Source organism: Entelurus aequoreus, linkage group LG01, assembly GCF_033978785.1.
Source record: "Entelurus aequoreus isolate RoL-2023_Sb linkage group LG01, RoL_Eaeq_v1.1, whole genome shotgun sequence".
Classification (NCBI taxonomy): domain Eukaryota; kingdom Metazoa; phylum Chordata; class Actinopteri; order Syngnathiformes; family Syngnathidae; genus Entelurus; species Entelurus aequoreus.
Genome location: NC_084731.1, coordinates 24,979,474 through 25,002,283, shown reverse-complemented (window position 1 = coordinate 25,002,283; position 22,810 = coordinate 24,979,474). Strand labels below are relative to the sequence as shown.

The following is a 22,810-nucleotide window of genomic DNA, read 5'->3' as shown; positions in this document are numbered from 1 at the left end:
CAAGTCGCCACCTCATCGCAGGGCCAACACAGATAGACAGACAACATTCACACTCACATTCACACACTAAGGCCAATTTAGTGTTGCCAATCAACCTATCCCCATTTTTGTAATTAGCCTGCCTTAATTCTTGTTATTAATCAATGCTTTTATATCATGTGACAATTTGTATCCTGTTAAACTGTAAGCAGGTTAGATATAATGATTGAATACAGTTAAAATCAAGAGTAAGATTACTAATTCAATGTTAATATTCAAGTGGCCCTCTAGCCCCTCTGTAGTGGAAATGTTGGGTCCCGAGATCAAAAAGGTTAAGAACCCCTGCCCTAAGAGACACTGAAATGGTGTGTTATTGTTTGTGTTGTGTTTGTGTCATTGCACTCACTACGTCCACGACAGTATTTCCTTCTATTTAGTGCTTTGAACCGGAAGTACAAGTGTTCTGCCCTCACTATACGTGTTGCGGTTATACAGCTTGGCAGACAGCTAACAAACAATCCAAAACGTCTAATAAAGTTCCAAAGCAGATTAATCCATTTGGGCTCTTTATTGTTGTTGATCTTGCTTTGTCTTTTTTGTATCTTTACTTTTGTCTTGCAGTGGACTTGTATTTTTGTAAAACTGAAATACACACAATGACAAATGTATAAGCTATGTGATTCAAATAACATACTGAAATGTAATACACAATATGTAAATATTAGCTTTACCCAAATATACACCATTATCATCAAACAAATACTGCTGAGTGTTGAAACTATTTCGATGGTGGAAATATACGACTGGCAGCCATTTTAAGTCCTCAAAACAGCCATTAAAACAGTGCACAAAAATCGTTTTTCAATAAACATCTTACTATCAAATTTAACCACTTTCCACCTTAATATTGAGTTACATAAACAAGTTAAAACAGTTTACTTACAGACGTATCTTTTCCAAAGCTTGTAAGCGCTAACACAACTTGTCTACTTCTCAATTGTCTCATGAACTGAACTGACATCGTCAACCCAGAAGTGCCCAAACTAATGAAGCGTAGTATTTTCATATCGCCACAAGGTGTCAGTAAGAGTCTACAATCAAATGGGCATAACAACAAGTGCCGTTCCATCTACTAGTCATCCATAGCGCCTAACTCGTGTGGTTTCTTCATTCATCACTCCAAGCAACGTTTGTCAGTTTTACAACATAACTAAAACAATTCATACTTACCGGTACAAGCTGTTACATGTTTGATAGTCTTTTAATGCATAGTTGTACGTGCTATCATAATGTAATTGAGCTAGCGTCGTTAGCATTAGATAACATGTTGCCATGTTTACGAGTGTCTTTGTTAGTATATTATCATTGTTTCAGTTTTACAAAGACTGCTTTAGGGCACAACACGTCACACTGTTGTGACTCTGCAGTCTCACGTGGTCTGGCAAACTTTGCATCATGAATCAGAGCCTATGAGGTGACTGCACATGTAGGAAAACTCAAGGTTGGAAATGTTGTTTAGAACTGGACAGGTCCATATTTTACATAACATTGCTCCCAACCAAGTTTTCCATATTGTTCTCTGGAAGGTTTTTCAATGCGGTATAAAATGACCAAGAAACGTTTAAGTAAACAAATCTACAATAATCCAATTTTTTTTTCCACTCCTGATATATTTGTCAGGGTTTTGTTTTGTTTGAGTATTTGGTTCTTCGCCTGCCTACAGAAAATGTAATTAAAACTATAGTGGTTGTCAGGATAACAGCTGCATGACTCAGACAGGGTCATGCACTGGAACGTTAAACAAACCCTGCTTTTTTATTTTTGTCAGTAAATAAAAAAATAAATACATTTGAAAACAGAGTTTTTGTCGGCAAGAAGTTTTGACCTTCTAGTCGGGTCTCGTTCATCACACAGCTGCAGTATTGGAACCTCGTCCCAACTTGGCGTGTGTCCCCTTCTTCTGGTGGCAACGGTTCCCGCCCACATCAACAAGTAAAGCTACATAAATTAGCACTCATCTTAAAAACTAATGAAAACCCGATGCTCTTCAGACCCTGCAGGGGTAATTTGCATAATAATTATAACATGGCAAAACCAGTGGGGGAGGATGGCACAACGAGCCCCTGTCAGATGAATTATGGATTATACTACAAAAATAACTGAAAACTTTTGGACCTTTTTATATTTTGTTTCAAAATGGGATTGCTAAAAATATAGTGTTGTTTAAAAGATACAGCGCTCACTCAAGAAAATCCATAGTGCACTTTTTTTTAGTCGGTGACACTCGTAATCAGTGTTGGGACTAACGTGTTACTGTAACGCCGTCATTGTCGGCGGTAACTAGTAGTCTAATGCGTTATTTTTTATATTCAGTAACTCAGTTACCGTTACTACATAATGCGTTACTGCGTTATTTTACGTTATTTTTTATGTAGTATCGGCTAGAAAGTGAGAAGATCTGAGTGGGTTTTATTGGAGAGTTGCAGTGTCGTCCTTCTGATTCTTCCTGTGTCACATGAGGCGCGCTGTGTGTGTGTATGTGTGTGTGTGGAGGCGGGGGGCGTGTCTGTGTTTACTAACAAAACATCATGGCGGAGCAGAAGTTGAGTTTCTTAACATGTAGATATTCTCACTACTTTTCTTTTGTCGAGCACAAAAAAAAGAACATTTTAGTTAAACGTAAGTTGTGTCTTGGATCAAAGATCCTATCTACTGCCCAAAACAGCAATTCAAATCTGCTGAAACAGCTACAAAAGCAACATGCTTCGACGAAGCTAGTAAAGAGAGACACACAGCGGCTGGATTTTAACTGAGGCGCAGCTAGCCAGGACAACATTGATAGAGCCATTGCAGCGTATGTGCTAGAAGACATGCAGGCTATTTCTACGGTGGAGTCACCCGATTTCAGGCAGCTGGACACAGTGGACATACCGGTATCTTTCGATGTGCCTTTGTTACGGTTGTTTAAGGCCAGAGGTAACACAAGCCGGTTAAAAGATTCAACAAAACAGCCGTCAAACTGCAGTTGCTAATTGCTGAAGCTGACAAATACAGTTCAGCTGAAACCCTTACTGACATCACAGGTCGCTTGGCAACAGTCACCGCCTTTTAAAGGCACACACACACATGTGCACGCTGCTCTCATAAACTTCTCTCAACTGCATATTTAAAGTTTTTTTTTTTAAAGTAACACATTCATGACTTTTCCTACTAATTTATAGCATTTATTAAAGAGTAATTCCAATAGTAATGACAATACTTTAAGTAATGAGTGACTATAATAAATCACTTTTAAAATGTAATTTTCAGAACACTGTTAGTAACAGTAGTGTGGTGTTGAGTTTAAACTAAACACTTTGCACGTTTTGTTTAAAATACCGATATACTGTATATATATCATATATCGCGATTCTGGTCTGTTCTTTTTGTATTTGAGCAAACCAAATCAGCAGGGGTTTAAATACTGTAGTAGTTATTGTGTATTAGGCTTTTGGGGCCGGTACCAAGTGTGTCCAGGGACGTATTTCCTGAGTTTATAAACATAATATAAATTCTAAAAAAATGAAAAAAGATTTTGTGATGCTAAAAAATATCGATGGAATCGTAGTAGTATTAACTAGATACGCTCCTGTACTTGCATTACAGTGGATGTCAGGTGTAGATCCACCCATGGCGTTTATTTACATTTTGACGCCGGTGAGCTACGGTGTGTAGTGAAGCATGTTTAGCTATTCCTCGTCTGGCAGGGATGATACTTGTAAGAAACTTACTTTATTTGTCGCCATGGAGGCGAGGATTAGTGAGAAGTAGCTAAAACACTGCAGACTGCGGATAGACTTTAGCTGTTAAATAGCTAGCCACGTCTTAAAGCACCTCTTCCTGAGGGCGTTTCAGATTTATATCTTCACCTTTATGGCTAGTTTTTAAGCCAAAATGTGTCCGTTCTCCCTTTTCTGTCTACACATTGTCTGCTTGTAAGTACTCCGTGATTGTGCGCTGCCGAACATGCTCCTCTGCTCTTAAAACCAGCAATGTCACGACGTGACGACGACGCACCGTCATGCCTGTTAAAAAAAAAAGGAGGGGGTGGACCGGTACTTTTTAGAGGCAGTATAGTACCGAATATGATTCATTAGTATCACGGTATACCGTACAAGCATAGTGTGTATATAATGCTGTAAAGTTTTCTTTCGAAACGAATGTATCTGCTCTGTGATGGTGTTGAAACGCGCCAAGAAAGAAATCCCTCAACAGAGGAAACGTGCTGTTTATTCATGAGAACTATGTGCTGCTTTTTCTAGTCACAAAGTTCTGTGCTCGCTCTAGTCAATGACGGGTCGTGCAGTAATCTCTCAAAATTCAAGTCAAATGTTTTGTTCTTGTACTTGTTTGCTGGATTATCTTCCATCCTGTGAGAATACGTCTCTATTTGACTTGGGCCTTAGGTTTGTGCTCCTGACGACAGACAATCAAAGAGTTTGGAAGCATGCATCTTTCAAGGGAGGAAAAAGTCATTTGAGAGGCAGCGCCTTTGAAAGCAGAAACACACACTTTTTCCCCCCCTCCTTCTTATATTTCCAAATATAATCTTTACTCTTCTGTAGATTGCAGGTTTTAATGTCGTCAATAGTAGAGGTGCACCTAAAAAATCTCTCTAAACAATAATGATGAATAATAAAATACTATTTATATTAGAGATGTCCGATAATATCGGACTGTCGATATTATCGGCCGATAAATGCTTTAAAATATAATATTGGGTTGCCGACCCCCGAACTATACGAATGCACACATTGCCCGTCCCCTTAAAAGGGGTGGAGGGGTCACACTAATATCCAATGAAAACCTTAACCTTAGTCCTAACCTAAAAAATTAATATAAATAATTTGAGGTGCTTACTATGAGGTCCGTCACATTGCTACCTCTCCATCAGTTTCAAAAAGTAAAATGTATGACTTTTTAAAACGCCGCTGTACGGAGTGGTACACGGACGTAGGAAGAAGTACAGAGCGCTAATAAACCTTAAAGGTACTGCCTTTGCGTGCCGGCCCAATCACATAATATCTACGGCTTTTCACACACACAGGTGAATGCAATTCATACTTGGTCAACAGCCATACAGGTCACACTGAGGGTGGCCGTATAAACAACTTTAACACTGTTACAAGTATGTGCCACACTGTGAACCCACACCAAACAAAAATGACAAACAAACAAACAACATCCGCACCGTAACACAACAGAACAAATACCCAGAACCCCTTGCAGCACTAACTCTGCCGGGACGCTACAATATACTCCCCCCGCTACCCCCTACCACCCCACCCCACCTCAACCCTGCACCCCCAACCTCCTCATGCTCTCTCAGGGAGAGCATGTACCAAATTCCAGGCTGCTGTTTTGAGGCATGTTAAAAAAAATAATGCACTTTATGACTTCAATAATAAATATAGCAGTGCCATGTTGGCATTTTTTTCCATAACTTAAATTGATTTATTTTGGAAAACTTTGTTACATTGTTTAATGCATCCAGATACGAATGTATGTGCGACGAATATTTCCCTACAAAATAATCCCTCTCTTTTTGAAGAAATAATGTCAGAGGAACTACTGCGACTTGTAAATGGGACAAAACAAACATGTTTGCTTAACCCACTTCCTGGGAAACTTATCAAGGAGCTGTTTGTATTATTAGGACCATCAGTGCTAAATATTAATAACATATCACTTTCCTCTGGTACATTTCCCCTAGCATTCCAAAAAGTGGTTATTAATCCTCTGCTTAAAAGACCTAACCTCGATCCTGACCTCATTGGTAAACTACCGGCAAGTGTCCCACCTTCCCTTTATCTCGAAAATCCTCAAAAAAACTGTTGCGCAGCAGCTAAATGAACACTTAGCGTCTAACAATCTCTGTGAACCCTTTCAGTCCGGTTTCAGGGCCAATCACTCTACGGAGACTGCCCTCCCAAAAGTGACTAATGATCTATTGCTAACTATGTATGCTGATGTGTCATCCATGTTAATGCTACTTGATCTTAGTGCTGCTTTCGATACCGTCGGTCATAACATTCTATTAGCAAATATCAAAACATATTGGTATGTCAGACTTAGCCTTTTCTTGGTTTAACTCCTGCCCTTCCAATGTATCTCATTGTGTCCATAGGTTGAGTTTTTTCATGCCCTGATGTGGGATCTGAGCCGAGGATGTTGTAAACTTTGATTGATTGAAAAAAATAAGCAATAAGCAAATGCAAATCCCTGCAAAGGTTTTGAGTTTTTAATTGTTTGCGATTGCTTCAGCACATCGAAAATATGCTCAAAGCTGCTGGTTCGATATTTTACTGGTGAAGTTCTTGCGATCCAGTCCAAAATTACTAAATTAATTTGGCTAAAAAAACTAACAAAACTGAGAATAGCAGCAGCACCATCGAGTCCCTCAAAGGAAGATCCAAAATAGTGTAATCAAATTTGGAAAACAGCAAGTAATGCTTCCACTTCACATGTACACATGCATCTTCCTTCGGGTTTCGAACCTGAAAATGGTGTCTTATTTACATAATTGGTCTTAAAGCACAGGATTGACAGCAGGCCTCATTACTTACAGCAGTGGCATCATTTTAAGCTTGTAAGTGAAAATTGCTCTTTGTTTAATTATGTGTGGCCCATTTGGATTAAATGAGGGGAAGATTATAAAGTAGACCTTAAATATTCTAAGCCACAATGTAATGCTGATGCGTCATTCTGAATCACAGTTCAGCACATTTACTGCTCTTGCTACTGCTGCTGGCGAGCTTCTGCACAATTTGGTGTGTGCCCTACATTTTAGGATCGTGACTGTAAAGCGTGATTCTTGCTTGCAAATAAAAGCATAACGGCGACGTTTCCTTACGCTGGCAGACAAACAAAAACAATCAAGTTCCGTTGCAAAACTGCATTCAAAATCAGTGCAGAAAACTCATGATGATTAGATTTATACTTTCTAGATATAGGCAATACCGTGTAGTAGAATTTCTGACCTTTGAGCTATATTTCGTGTCTATCAAGAATGTCTGCTTGTTTCATTTCTCTTCTATTCTATACCATTGAAGGACCAGATGTAGGACAAAGTTGAATATGGAGTCGCTCTGACCATTCTACAAAATGTTTTGATTGTCTAAACATGACTAAGGGATTCAAGGATGTAGCAAAACAAACATGTCGAAAACAACGGGACCTTGGGGCATGGGGAAACAGATAAAATGGCCAAGTGACAAGGGCTGAGGAAGATTGCTTGGTTCTTGTGTCCTCCGGAGGACGTTTGTTTGTCTGCATGGGCAGCTCAATCCGACTTTGCACTTTTGACTATGGGTAAATAAACTTTTTGTACTAAAATCACTTTTGTTGCTGTTTAAGCTTCGGACAATCCATTACAACTGCAATTGATTGATTGATTGAGACTTTTATTAGTAGGTTGCACAGTGAAGTACATATTCCGTACAATTGACCACTAAGTGGTAACACCCGAATAAGTTTTTCAACTTGTTTAAGTCGGGGTCCACTTAAATTGATTACTATCATATATACTATCATCATAATACAGTCATCACACAAGATAATCACATTGAATTATTTACATTATTTACAATCAGGGGTGTGGAGGGGGGGGGGGGGTATGGACATCCAGTAGTGGAGAGAGAGAGAGAGAGAGAGAGAGAGAGAGCGAGAGATCAGAAGGCATAAGAAAAAGTATCTGCATTTGATTGTTTACATTTGATTATTAGCAATCCGGGGAGGGTGTTAGTTTGTTAGTTTAGGGTTGTAGCTGCCTGGAGGTGAACTTTTATTGCGGTTTTGAAGGAGGATAAAGATGCCCTTTCTTTTATACCTGTTGGGAGCGCATTCCACATTGATGTGGCATAGAAAGAGAATGAGTTAAGACCTTTGTTAGTTCGGAATCTGGGTTTAACGTGGTTAGTTGAGCTCCCCCTGGTGTTGTGGTTATGGCGGTCATTTACATTAAGGAAGTAGTTTGACATGTACTTCGGTATCAGGGAGATGTAGTGGATTTTATAGACTAGGCTCAGTGCAAGTTGTTTAACTCTGTCCTCCACCTTGAGCCAGCCCACTTTAGAGAAGTGGGTAGGAGTGAGGTGGGATCTGGGGTGGAGGTCTAGAAGTAACCTGACTAGCTTGTTCTGAGATGTTTGGAGTTTAGATTTGAGGGTTTTGGAGGTGCTGGGGTACCAGGAGGTGCATGCGTAATCGAAAAAGGGTTGAACGAGAGTTCCCGCCAGAATCCTCAAGGTGCTTTTGTTGACCAGAGAGGAAATTCTGTAGAGAAATCTCATTCATTGGTTAACCTTTTTGATTACCTTGGTTGCCATTTTATCACAGGAAAGGTTAGCCTCTAGAATGGAACCTAGGTAGGTGACCTCATCTTTCCTGGTGATAACAATGTCACCTACTTTTATGGTGAAGTCATTGACTTTCTTAAGTTTGATGTGGGACCCAAACAGGATGGATTCTGTTTTACCCAAGTGTATGGATAGCTTGTTGTCAGCGAGCCAGGTGCAAGTTCTACAGAGCTCAGCACTGAGGATTTTCTCCACCTGTGACTTGTCCTTGCCGGATACCAGCAAGGCAGAGTCATCCGCAAACAAAAACAATTCACAGTCGCATGCCGATGACATGTCGTTTATGTATATTAGGAACAGTAAAGGTCCCAATATACTGCCTTGGGGGACTCCACAGCTCACCGAGAGGAGGGGGGGGGGGGGGGGGGGGACACACGGTGCCGTTCACGTCTACCACCTGCTCCCTCCCCTCCAAGTAAGATTGCATCCAGCTCCATGAGGTTTTGTTAAATCCGATTGCTCTGAGCTTATCCAACAGTATAGCGTGGTTAACGGTGTCAAAGGCCTTCTGAAGGTCCAGCATGACCATGCCGCAGTGTTTGCCCGCGTCCACCTCATGTTTGATGTGGTCGGTCAGATAGAGAAGGCATGTGTCAGTGGAGTGGTTAGTTCTGAAGCCGGATTGGAATTTGTACATGAGTTTATTAGTGGCAAGGTAACTATCGACCTGTTCATAAACTATTTTCTCCATTACTTTCGAAACGGAACTGAGAATAGAAACAGGTCGGTAGTTGCCAGGTTCCAATTTTCTTCCTTTTTTAAAGAGGGGAGTTTCTCTTGCTATCTTAAAATCTTTTGGTACTTGGCCTTGTGTAATTGATAGGTTTATTATGTGTGTGATGATCGGGGCAATGATGGAGGCAGAGTCCCTGAGGAATCTGGAGGGAATATTATCAAGGCCTTGTTAGGGTGGAGCGCGCTCAATTTTTTAAACACCTCATCAGCTGTGACCATTTCTAATTTGAAATCATCGTTGGATACTCCTAGCTTTCTGTAGAAGGCTTTAATGTGTTCTACACCAAAGCGACCAGAGTGGTGGGACAGCTTGTTGACAAGAGTTGCGGCTATGCTGGTGAAAAAGATGTTAAGTCTGCTAGCTACCTCCATTTTGTCTGTAATGAGGGAGTCACCCTCCTTGATGCTGATGTTGGTGAGTCTTGTTTTAAGTTTCTGGCTGCAACCAGGAAGCTGGTTGTTGAGAATTTTCCAGAGCTCACGTGGCTTATTTGTGTTTTCCTCTATTTTGTCGTTAATGTAATTTTTTTTTAAGGATTTAGTCAGGTTGGTTGACTTAATTCTTAATTTATTGCATTGCTTTTTGAGAGTTGAAAGGAGTAATTTGAGGTTGATATTATTGGGTTGTTTATCTACTTCTGTTTTACATTTTTGGTATTCAGAGTATTTCCTGTCTCTGTCTTTTATGGCAGCTAATAGGTCCGGATTCATCCATGGTTCCGAGCGGGCTTTGATCCTGACTGTTTTCACGGGAGCCATGTCATTTAGTATCTTTAGGAACGCCGTTTTGAAGCGATCCCAAGCAACATCGACCATGTTGCTCGCGAGCACGGGACCAGTCCCACTCATCTAATTTTAAAATGGTGGTATCGATTCGATACCATGTAAATGTCGGTCCTATATGGGTAATATTGATGATACTTTTTACTTGAACTTTTTCAAGATTCATCACCAGTATTGCAATTTTATCGATATTTACGTGATGCCTTATTTGTGTAATTTTGTTCTAGTTACTTACTATAAGCCGCTACTTTTTTTTTTTACCAAGCTTTGATCTCTGCGGCTAAAAGCAAGGTGTGGCTAATGTATGGATTTTTCCTCGTTATCGGCCATTTTTGTATACAACAAACTTGCATAGTAGTAACACCGACACAGAGACTGTAAAAGTGTGTTATTGTGTGTGCTATGGCGCCATCTTTTGGACGAGTTTTCTCACTGCAGGTGCTGCGAGTTGAAAGTCTACAGTATTTCCTTCTGTTTGGTGCCTTGAACCGTAAGTATAAGTGCCGTTCCGTCTAGTAGTCGTCCATAGTATTTCTTCTTGTATGGTTTCTTCATTCATCACTGCAAGCATGGTTTATAATACAACTAAAACTATTCATACTTACTAAACCATCACGTTTGATAGTAGTGTTTTCATGCATATTTGTGCGTGCTATCGTAATGTAATCAAGCTAGCGTCGTAACATGAGCTAGTATGCTAACACGTTTACAAGTGTCTGTGTTAGTATTACTAACTTCCAATGGCAATTATTTTTGTATTGTTCCAGTTTCACAAATTCCTCAGTAAATTCACCAAAACGTCACTGTGGAGTCATTGAGTGGGTTTAGCTGATTGGAAAGTTAGCTTCGAGTGGCGAGTGGGTCCATGACGATGACTTCTGTTTTGTTTGATCAGCCGTTTTACTGCCGTGTTACAGGCACCGTTTGGAAACAATTAAGGTATGTAAATACAAAATATTCCTGTGTAAATAACTCTTTTCACAACGTATATATCTGCGGCCTATAATCTGGTGTGGCTAATATATGGAAACATTTTTGTTTTTTTCTTAAATTAAGTGGGTGTGGTTGATATACTGGTGTGCTCTTTAGTCCGGAAAATACAGTGATTAATATCATTATTCCGTATTTTTCGGAGTATAAGTCGCTCCGGAGTATAAGTCGCACCGGCCGAAAATGCATAATAAAGAAGAAAGGAGTATAAGTCGCATTTTTTGGGGAAATTTATTTGATAAAACCCAACACCAAGAATAGACATTTGAAAGGCAATTTAAAATAAATAAAGAATAGTGAACAACAGGCTGAATAAGTGTACGTTATATGAGGCATAAATAACCAACTAAGAACGTGCCTGGTATGTTAACGTAACATATAATGGTAAGAGTCATTCAAATAACTATAACATATAGAACATGCTATACGTTTACCAAACAATCTGCCACTCCTAATCGCTAAATCCCATGAAATCTTATACGTCTAGTCTCTTACGTGAATGAGCTAAATAATATTATTTGATATTTTACGGTAATGTGTTAATAATTTCACACATAAGTCGCTCCTGAGTATAAGTCGCACCCCCGGCCAAACTATCTTAAATGTCGCTTTGCACCACAATAGAGTGAAACCATTCTTGTCTGGGCATATTCTCTCTTGTTGAGTATAAATACGTAAGATCCTGCACCATCCTCTCAGTCTAGGGCTGTCCTGTCTAAGTCGGTGAGCATGAACTGATGAAGCCTGCTTGGATGAGAGGCGAAACGTCTTCGAAGACAAACTGAACAGTCCAGTTGTGAATGATTGAAAGCCCTAAGAATAGTACCGTATTATAAGGCACACTGTCGATGAATGGGTCTAGTTAGGTCTATTTTCATACAAAAGGCGCACCAGATTATAAGGAGCATTAAAGGGGTCATATTATTATTTTTTTCTAAATGTAAAACACTTCCTTGTGGTCTACATAACATGTAATGGTGGTTCTTTGGCCAAAATGTTTTACAGATCATCTTCAAGCCGTTTTCTGACAGTCGCTTCCGGATGCGCCGTTTTGTGGGCGGTCTTTTTTACGTGGCTCACCTTCAGCAGCGTCTTTTCTCCGTCACCTTTGTTGTAGCGGTGTAGCGTGCAAGGACGGGAGTGGAAGAAGTGTCAAAAGATGGAGCTAACTGTTTTAATGACATTCAGACTTTACTTCAATCAATAACGGAGTGGCTCACTTCTGCAACAACAACGCCGGAAATGTGTCCCGTGAAAAATCGTCCGACCGGAACTCTAATAACTAAAATACCTTGGGTGAATAATGTAAACTCACTAAACCGGTATGTTTTAGTGCTTTATTGGCGAGCTTACTGACAGATATAAGTAAGAACTTTACACTACTTTATATTAGAAATGGCAACAGCGGAGGATGAATGTCCCATAACAAGAAGATAGAGAAAAAGAAGCTTATTGACTACGGTGTCGTCACGGACTACAAAGGCGGACGCGCTCTAATTTTCAAGACTTACGCAGATCCCAAATACAGATCAGCAGGTACCAGAAGGTAAGAAAAGTTGCTTTTGCATAATATTGCTCAACAAAACACCAAATAATATGTTTTATGTGATACACACACCATAATAATACTCGTATGTTGAAGCACAGTACAATCCAAGTGTGGCTTCCTAGCTTATAAAAGTCGTACTAAAACATTTTGATAGATTTTTGAGCGCCGTGTGTAATGTTCTATATTTTCAATGGAACATATACAATGTTGGTGTTTTTTACTTGAGTCAAATTGCAGTCTACACGTATCTCTTATGTTGGACTGCCATCTACCGGTCACACTTATCATTTCACCATGTACCAAATAAAATAGCTTTGAGGTCGGTAAGCACAAGCAAACTTATTGCGTACATTAGGCACACCGGATTATAAGGCGCTCTGTCGATTTTTTGAGAAAATTAAAGGATTTTAATTCTTATAGTCCGAAAAATACGGTATTTGTTTTTAAGTACCGTATTTTTCGGACTATAAATCGCGGTTTTTTTCATAGTTTGGCCGGGGGTGCGACTTATACTCAGGAGCGACTTATGTGTGAAATTATTAACACATTACCGTAAAATATCAAATAATATTATTTAGCTCATTCACGTAAGAGTCTAGACCAGGGGTGTCCAAAGTGCGGCCCGCAGCTAATTGTTTACTGGCCCGCCACACATTCTGCAAAAATTGCAAAATTGATAGTATTGCAAAAATTAAAAAAAACATTTAAAAAAGTGAAATGAGGTGAAATCTAATGATAAAAAGTTGCAATGTTGACACAAAGCTGCCATACAGGCTGTTTTTTTTCTTTTGTCTTTCTTTATTTTTCTTTTTTTTGCCATTGCTCCAAAAAAAAAAAGACAAAAAAATCTATGTTGTTTTGAGCTTATTCAAGGCTCCAATTACTTAAAAAATGTCACTTTAAAATGTTTTATATGGAAAAAATATTGCATAAATTGTGTGGTTGCCATATAAAAACATCAAAGTTTTCTTTGACAAAAGAGCATAAAAACAGACAAAATAATAGTTCATACGTAAAATTGACAGATATATCTGAAGTTGATCTCGTAACTTAAGTGTTGAAAGTAAAAAAAAAACTAATAAAAATGTATCACTTTATGAGTGGGGGACCTTTTGGATCCCAAACATATTTAGTGGGATTTTATTAATATTTTCACTGATTTCTCAAAAATATTAAAGAATTAAAATCAATGGTGTCCTGCATTATTGATCTTTTAGAGCTCTAATGACTAAATACTGCATATTTTCAGTTTTGCTATAAAAAAAAACAAAGTTGTCTTTGACAGGAAATCAACCTGTAGTTGATATAGAGATTTACTGTAAGCGTTAAATAAAGAAATAATAATAATTTGACTTATTTTTAACGTTTTAATGACTGAGACCCTTTATGGTCCCCGGGAGCCCTAAAGGTTAAAAAAAAAAAATCCATATATTTTGTTATGGTTTGAAAATGAAAAATATCAAAATGGCCCCCACATGCTTAAATTTTTCCGTGTGCGGCCCTCAGTGGAAAAAGTTTGGACACCCCTGGTCTAGACGTATAAGATTTCATGGGATTTAGCGATTATGAGTGACAGATTTTTTGGTAAACGTATAGCATGTTCTATATGTTATAGTTATTTGAATGACTCTTGCCATAATATGTTACGTTAACATACCAGGCACGTTCTCAGTTGGTTATTTATGCGTCATATAACGTACACTTATTCAGCCTGTTGTTCACTATTCTTTATTTATTTTAAATTGCCTTTCAAATGTCTATTCTTGGTGTTGGGTTTTATCAAATACATTTCCCCCAAAAATGCAACTTATACTCCAGTGCGACTTGTATATTTTTTTCCTTCTTTGTTATGCATTTCCGGCAGCTGCGACTTATACTCCGGAGCGATTTATACTCTGAAAAATACGGTACTTGCAGTGGCTTCAACCTTTAATCAAGTCAGTGAAAAGGTATTACATATGACGTGTCCGAAAAGTTGCAGGACTTTCGCCGCAGGGACAGATGATCCACCAGCCCGTCTACAAGAAGATCCTGTGGTGTTTGTTTGGTTCAGTGCGTGGGAAGAGACCCGAGTTGTGTCAGGACAACTCAAGGCCGCTTCACCATGACAACCGAAAGCTTTGTCCTTTATGTTCAATCTGGTCTACATTTTTTAGAGACTGGTAGACATTTTGTACTGTCTTCCTTGACTCATATTTCCCTGGTCCACAAGATTAAGTGGAAATGACTTAACCAGTGATTGAGTCATATTAGGAAAAACGTAATCTTGCAGTTGAAATGTGGTTAGAAGCGCATTTGCTACCTTTAAGAACAACAGTAGAAGAAGAAGAAAGATGTTGTCTATTATGGGATACCTACAGCCCAAAGCATAACACACAAATACCTAGTTTCCCTTTTGGCACGTCACCGAGCCAAGGGGAATTAATTGCTAGTTTGTAAAATGCATCGAAGCAAACACAGCTGCACACACACCAAGTGACGTGACCACCTTGCCATACCCACCGGCTAAGTGGCCACACTGAAAAGCTATGACGCACCACCACAGTAGATTTAATTTCATTTTTATTTATCTCCTTCATTGATGTGCATCTTTGATCGATAGACAATTATACAACAATTATTCAATTATACAGTTACACACCAATACCTGAGAAGGAGCAGGATGAAGAAAAATCGTATATTTTCCTGCCCCCTTCAACACAATACGTAGTCTTACTTAATGATATCATATAAACCAACAATTACATCCAAATATAACGAAAACAAACAAAAAAACACACAAAAAAAAAACAACAAGTGCAAAACTTCATGAAGTACAAACCGAACAAAAAAACAAAAGAAGTAATATACACCTCACGGGATGATACAAAACAAATACAAAACCAGGCAAAAAATAAGTAACATAATAAATATAAAGCAAAATGTAAACACTTATGGCTGTCCATATGATTTTATTGTTCTGTCTTTATATATTTTTTTCAATTGGAATATATTTTTTACAATCTTTTATCTCATTGTAAAGAGAATTCCATAGTTTAACCCCCACCACTGATATACACATTTGTTTTAAATGATGATGCACATTAAAAAAGTGATGCATTTGAGGTCGTCATAATTAAGGATGACTTCTAAAAAGGTACCGACCTTAGTCCGTCCGTTCTACCGGGAACCGATTCGGGTAAAATCATACGGTGGTATATTTTGATACCTTAGTTGTGAAGTCCGGTTAAACTCTCATGTGTTGCAATGTTAAGATTTCATCATTGATATATAAACTATCAGACTGCGTGGTCGGTAGTAGTGGGTTTCAGTAGGCCTTTAAATATAAATATTACCTGCTTAACTTAATAAAAATAATTCTTTAACATAGTTATGTCCTAATAACTTATGATAGAGCAGGTTTCCAACTTCCATCATGATGAAAACGACTGTGACAAAAAGAGAAATGAGATATTTGTTTCACTAATATGACTGGCAACTTTTCAAGTGTGCTTTTTTATGAAGGACATTTCCTCTCAGTAAAATGAATTTCTTTAAGCTATGTTGTGTAATTTATAATTAAATAAAAGCATCACACACACTCATAGCTCATTAAAGTGGAATAAGTGACACGCCACTAGTAGTTTGAAGCCACATACCTCAAACTGGATGTGTAAAATCCTCATTGAATGACGTCGTGTGCTGAACCTCGGACACTAAGTGACGAAACAAACACTCACATAAATATTGCGCTTATTGCAACCATAGACGCAAGAACACTTGTATTTGAACTTTTATACACTTACTTTAGTTATCTGCTGCACTGACAAGATGCCTGCTTGGTGTCTGCTGGCGACTGTGGCGAAACTGCCGAGCCAAAACTGGCGTGTGACGTCACGATTTACCTTTTTCTTTTACAGGACGCACCAGCCCTGGAACATAAAAAAGAAAATAATCGGCTCTGTTGGTCACTAACTTAATAAAAATACTGGACAAAATGTGACTATTGACACCTCAATTTGGAACACGTACTTTTGTTTTTAAATACGGGACATTTCCGTGTTTCAAGGGACGTTTGGCAACCCTACCTAAGTAGCATTCATGCTAGCGGCGCCATACTCACATTCATGTTTCGCTTTAAGATGTTATTTTAAACTTGATATGTGCCAAAGATAAAAAAGTTTTGTCGCTGCCTCAGTTTTATCTAAAGTTTATTTTGAAGCGAAAGTGGGCGCAGAGTACATCGCTCTAACTGTGACTGGTGTGTGACGTCATCACTTCCTGTGCAATGCGTGCCAAATACGCTTTGGTTAATCATTCATTTATGGTAACGCAAAACAATTAAATAATAATCACATGCGTTAACGTGTTAACATTGACAGCCCTACTTAATATATTTGAATTATATTGTTTTTAAAATTATTATTTTTTACATCACCACTGTTTAAGACAGGGGTGTCAAATGTACGGCCCGAGGGCCGGATCAGGCCCGCGAACAGGTTTTATCTGGCTTTCGGGATGAGTTTGCTAAGTATAAAAATTAACCCTGAAATTTTTGAAAAAGGAAAAGGCTTTTCTAAATGTGTCCACTGAATGTCACAATAGCAATTATTTGTCGATGATGCTACATATGTACAAAATAAACCACATGATGTTAGTACATCAGTCGAGGAAAATGATCAAACTACATAAATAATAGGGCTGCGAATCTTTGGGTGTCCCACGATTCGATTCAATATCGATTCTTGGGGACACGATTCGATTCAAAATCGATTTTTTTCGATTCAACGCGATTCTCGATTCAAAAACGATATTTTCCCGATTCAAAAGGATTCTCTATTCATTCAATACATAGGATTTCAGCAGGATCTACCCCAGTCTGCTGACATGCAAGCAGAGTAGTAGATTTTTGTAAAAAGCTTTTATAATTGTAAAGGACAATGTTTTATCAACTGATTGCAATAATGTAAATTAGTTTTAACTATTAAATTAACCAAAAATAGGACTTATTTTATCTTTGTGAAAATATTGGACACGGTGTGTTGTCAAGCTTATGAGATGCGATGCAAGTGTAAGCCACTGTGACACTATTTTTCATTTTTTATAAATGTCTAATGATAATGTCTATGAGGGATTTTTAATCACTGCTATGTTGAAATTGTAACTAATATTGATACTGTTGTTGATAATATTCATTTTTGTTTCACTACTTTTGGTTTGTTCTGTGTCGTATTTGTGTGTCCTCTCAATTGCTCTGTTTATTGCAGTTCTGAGTGTTGCTGGGTCGGGTTTGGTTTTGGAATTGGATTGCATTGTTATGGTATTGCTGTGTATTGTTTTGTTGGATTGATTAATAAAAATAAAATAAAAAATGGAAAAAAAATAAAATAAATAAAAAATAAAATAGATTTTTTTTAAAAGAGAATCGATTCTGAATCGCACAAAGTGAGAATCGCAATTCGATTTTTTCCCACACCCCTAATAAATAACATCCTGTAATTTGATATTGATACAATTTTGTTATCTTAAAAGATTGAAAATTAACACCAAAGAGTTGACTGATGAACATTATTACATAATTTATTCAGAAAATAGAAATAACGACAAATAAATGATTAACTGCAACATGTAAGTGTGAAAAAAACCCAAACAACATTATGATTTGTACATTTTCAGAATGTGCTTATTCTATTTTTAAACAAAGAAAACAATCTGAAGTTGTCTTTATTTTTAAGTTATCGTGCTGTGATTTTACCAGTTCGGCCCACTTAGGAGTAGATTTTTCTCCATGTGGCCCCCGATTTAAAATGACACCCCCGATTTATGGTAACGCAAAAAAAAATGTTTTTAAATTAATCACATGCATTAACATTGACAGCCCTATTTAAAAGACTTTGTAATGTATTTGAATTATATTGTTTTAAAAACCATTATATTTTACATCACCACTGTTTAAGATTGAACAGAACATACCCTGTAATACCTGCTATTCAACAAAATGTATGGCGTTAACTAAACTGTGCAAGAAAATAAAAAGAACAGTCTTCCAGACAAAGCAGCGCATGCAGCAGCAACACAGGATTGTGTTTTATGACGGGTTTATGACAGAGTCATTTTACTTATTGTTGCTGTCATAAAAGCAATTTATCCTTGTCTCCAAGGGCTGAGGCTTAGCCGGCAAATCATTCCACCTCCTCCAGCTGGAAGCGCATGATTACCGAGATACAGCCCTGAATTGTGAAATGCACTTGAGTGTGACAGCTTATGTGTGTCAGAAACTAATTCATTTCACTTTTCCGGTGATAGGAATTTTTTTTTCCCGTCACAGCAAATTTATTGATTTATTTATTTACTTGATTTATGAAGGTAAGACATCATAATTGATTATTGCATTTCAAAATAAATGAACAGGTGTCGGGCAAATGTTGCAGTGGTGACATGTGCAAAGTGAAAACATGAAAAGCCACCTACACCTAATCCCATAGTGTCGGCAAAATACCAAATACGGTTGGCAAGTTGATGCTGCTGACAGGACATGACAGTTCCCCCCACCCACAGAAATGTTATTAAGGGAGCTTGGAATTGTTTTAATTGGTGAAGAAAATTGCAAAACGGCTGCTTATTTACAAACACTTCACCACCTTAAACACAGGTGTGAAGGATTCAGCAGGTTAAGAACTTTTTTCAAGTCATGTTCATAACAGCAGATGAGCATAGGAGGCTACAGGTCTTTAAAATCCTATATCAGGGGTCACCAACGCGGTGCCCGCGGGCACCAGGTAGCCCGTAAGGACCAGATGAGTAGCCCGCTGGCCTGTTCTAAAAATAGCTCAAATAGCAACCCTTTCCAGTGAGCTGCCTCTATTTTTTAAATTTTATTTATTTACTAGCAAGCTGGTCTCGCTTTGCCCGACATTTTTACTACTAAGAGAGACAAAATTCAAATAGAATTTGAAAATCCAAGAAAATATTTTAAAGACTTGGTTTAAGTCATTATTTTTTTTACTTTGCTTACTTTTCAGAAAGACAATTTTAGGGAAAAAAATACAACCTTAAAAATGATTTTAGGATTTTTAAACACATATACCTTTTTACCTTTTAATTTCCTTCCTCTTCTTTCCTGACAATTTAAATCAATGTTCAGGTAAATGTATTGTTTTTATTGTAAAGAATAATAAATACATTTTAATTTAATTCTTAATTTTAGCTTCTGTTTTTTCGACGAAGAATATTTGTGGAATATTTCTTCAAACTTATTATGATTAAAATTCAAAAAAAAATATTCTGGCAAATCTAGAAAATCTGTAGAATCACATTTAAATCTTATTTCAAAGTATTTTGAATTTATTTGAACATTTTTGTTCTGGAGAATCTAGAAGAAATAATCATTTGTCTTTGTTAGAAATATAGCTTGGTCCAATTTGTTATATATTCTAAAAAAGTGTAGATTGGATTTTAACCTTTTTAAAACATGTAATCAAAATTCTAAAATTAATCTTAATCAGGAAAAATTACTAATGATGTTCCATAAAAAAAATAATTTAATTTTTTTTTAAAAAGATTCGAATTAGCTAGTTTTTCTCTTCTTTTTTTCGGTTGAATTTTGAATTTTAACGAGTCGAAATTGAAGATAAACTATGTTTCAAAATTAATTGTCATTTTTTTCGTGTTTTCTCCTCTTTTAAACCGTTCAATTAAGTGTAAATATCATTAATTATTAATAAAAACAGAGTTAAAGGTCAATTGAGCAAATTGGCTATTTCTGGCAATTTATTTAAGTGTGTATCAAACTGGTAGCCCTTCGCATTAATCAGTACCCAAGAAGTAGCTCTTGGTTTCAAAAAGGTTGGTGACCCCTGTCCTATATTATACTCCTGTAGAATTTTTTAGTAGTACAGAGTATTGTTGAGAAAACAATTATTAAAAAGTGTGTAAGACTTGGTCCAAGTTGGAATACAATACCTTATGTTTCCAACTATGTGGTGGATTGCTGATAGTCCAAACCAGAGGTGTCCAAACTTTGGCCTGCGAGCCAAGTGCGGCCTGCTGATGTCTTTAATTTGGTCCACAAAAGGAATTTTTACCGCAGGGAGATTGCATACATTTTAAAAGACTGCCGTTGCTGCTGCCATTTTATCGCCATCAAGTCGTCAATGCGAGTAAGTCAGGTCAATGACCTTTAACTATGTTTTGAACGGAATCATGGGCAGAATTTACTTATATGACCCAATGCAAACAACCTTCCCTAATCATGGTGCGAAAAAAAATAATGAATCCAACCAACACAAAATGTCAACAGACATGGTCACACATAACACAACCTGCTCACTGAACTTTGTGGATATTATAAAAAAAAAAAATGTCCATGCACTGTTAAAAAAATCTAAATTAGACCCATTTAAATCCATTACAAGCAAGATGGGAACAATTCTAAACACTCTCCACACTTATTCATGTTTGGCGCATTTTAGCTGCTTGATATTTCTGATTGACTACACAACTTTAAGGAGGTTGTCACGGAAGGAAACAAGGTAGAAGTCAAACTTTCCGTGTTTTTTCCTGACCTAACATATATTCCGCTCTACCCCGGTATTGAGCACTATATAACGGATAAACCACAGTAACCTTGACTATATATACCTGTATATACTGTATATATATATATATATATATATATATATATATATATATATATATATATATATATATATATATATATATATATATATATATATATATATATATATATATATATATATATATATATATACAGTGGGGCAAAAAAGTATTTAGTCAGCCACCCATTGACAATCAATGGGTGGCTGACTAAATACTTTTTTGCCCCACTGTATATATGTATATATATATATATATATATATATATATATATATATATATATATATATATATATATATATATATATATATATATATATATATATATATATATATATATATATATATATATATATATATATAAATGATAAATGGGTTATACTTGTATAGCGCTTTTCTACCTTCAAGGTACTCAAAGCGCTTTGACAGTATTTCCACATTCACCCAATCACACACACATTCACACACTGATGGCGGGAGCTGCCATGCAAGGCGCTAACCAGCAGCCATCAGGAGCAAGGGTGAAGTGTCTTGCCCAAGGACACAACGGACGTGACTAGGATGGTAGAAGGTGGGGATTGAACCCCAGTAACCAGCAACCCTCCGATTGCTGGCCCGGCCACTCTACCAACTTCGCCACGCCATATATATATATATATATATATATATATATATATATATATATATATATATATATATATATATATATATATATATATATATATATATATATATATATATACATTAGGGGTGTGGGAAAAAATCGATTCGAATTCAAATCGCCATTCTCATGTTGTACGATTCAGTATCGATTCTCATTTTTCAAAAATCTATTTTGAAAAACTTGACTTCAAATAGGAACAACAACAACAAATCAATGAATGAAGTGACAAACTTGCCATCCAAACAATACACCGTTTGTTGACAAGCAGATATATACGAAGAACATTCAATCTCTTTATTAACCAGAGGTAACAGAATTTAGTGAAAAGATTCAAAAGAGCTGGCGTCAGAGCCGACACACTGCCGATGCTAATGGCTAAAGCTAACAAACACAGCTCCGTTGAAACCCTCGATGACGTCACATGTCACTTGGCAACAAGCCCCGCCTTTTAAAAATCACAGATACACGCACACTGTGCTCTATATGAAACGTCTACAAATTACGTATACATTACATCCTTAGTAATGAATTACATTTATTTACGAGTAATTCCGTTCGTAAATCAATTACTTTTTTGATAAAATGACGAGTAATTATAATTAATTAGTTTTTGAAAGTCATTTTCAGAACACTGCTTAAGTCACATTTGACAATATCAGATTCAAATGGGATTCGGACTACCTCCTGATGTGGCCTGAATCTGATGAGAAAAGATCAGATTTGAAGCACTTTAGAGCGTTTGGAATGGCAAAAAAAAAAAAAAAATCCAATTTGTGTCACTTGAGGGCAAAAAAAATTAGATTTGGTGTGCAGTGTAAACGGGGCAATAATGTTTAATGTGGCACTAATGTTTAAGTTAATTTAGCACCAAACAACATAAAGAGATTTCACAAACACCTTTAGACTTAGACAAATGTTAATGATCCACAAGGGAAAATGTTCCACACAGTAGCTCAGTTACAAAGGATGGAAAGGATAAGGATGGAAAGCATAATGCACACAAGGGCACAAAAAGAGGGCGGAAAAAAAATGAATAAAGTAGACTAAAAATGTACCAAAGTGAAGTGAATTACATTTATATAGCGCTTTTCTCTAGTGACTCAAAGCGCTTTTCCATAG

General features: G+C 37.1%; 1 long non-coding RNA gene across 2 annotated transcripts in view; it reads right to left on the bottom strand.

Annotated features, from left to right (window-relative positions):
* LOC133649547 (uncharacterized) overlaps nucleotides 1-16,683 on the bottom strand; it is a 47,768-nt gene extending 31,085 nt beyond the window's left edge. The window contains exons 1-3 of one of the 2 annotated variants that reach the window (XR_009826086.1): nucleotides 16,444-16,683; nucleotides 16,218-16,343; nucleotides 16,071-16,127 (exon numbers count right to left, since the gene is read on the bottom strand). This is a non-coding gene — a long non-coding RNA (uncharacterized LOC133649547). The remainder of the gene's footprint in view (nucleotides 1-16,070; nucleotides 16,128-16,217; nucleotides 16,344-16,443) is intronic. The other variant, XR_009826087.1, reaches the window with a different exon arrangement.
* Nucleotides 16,684-22,810: the final 6,127 nt, after the last annotated feature.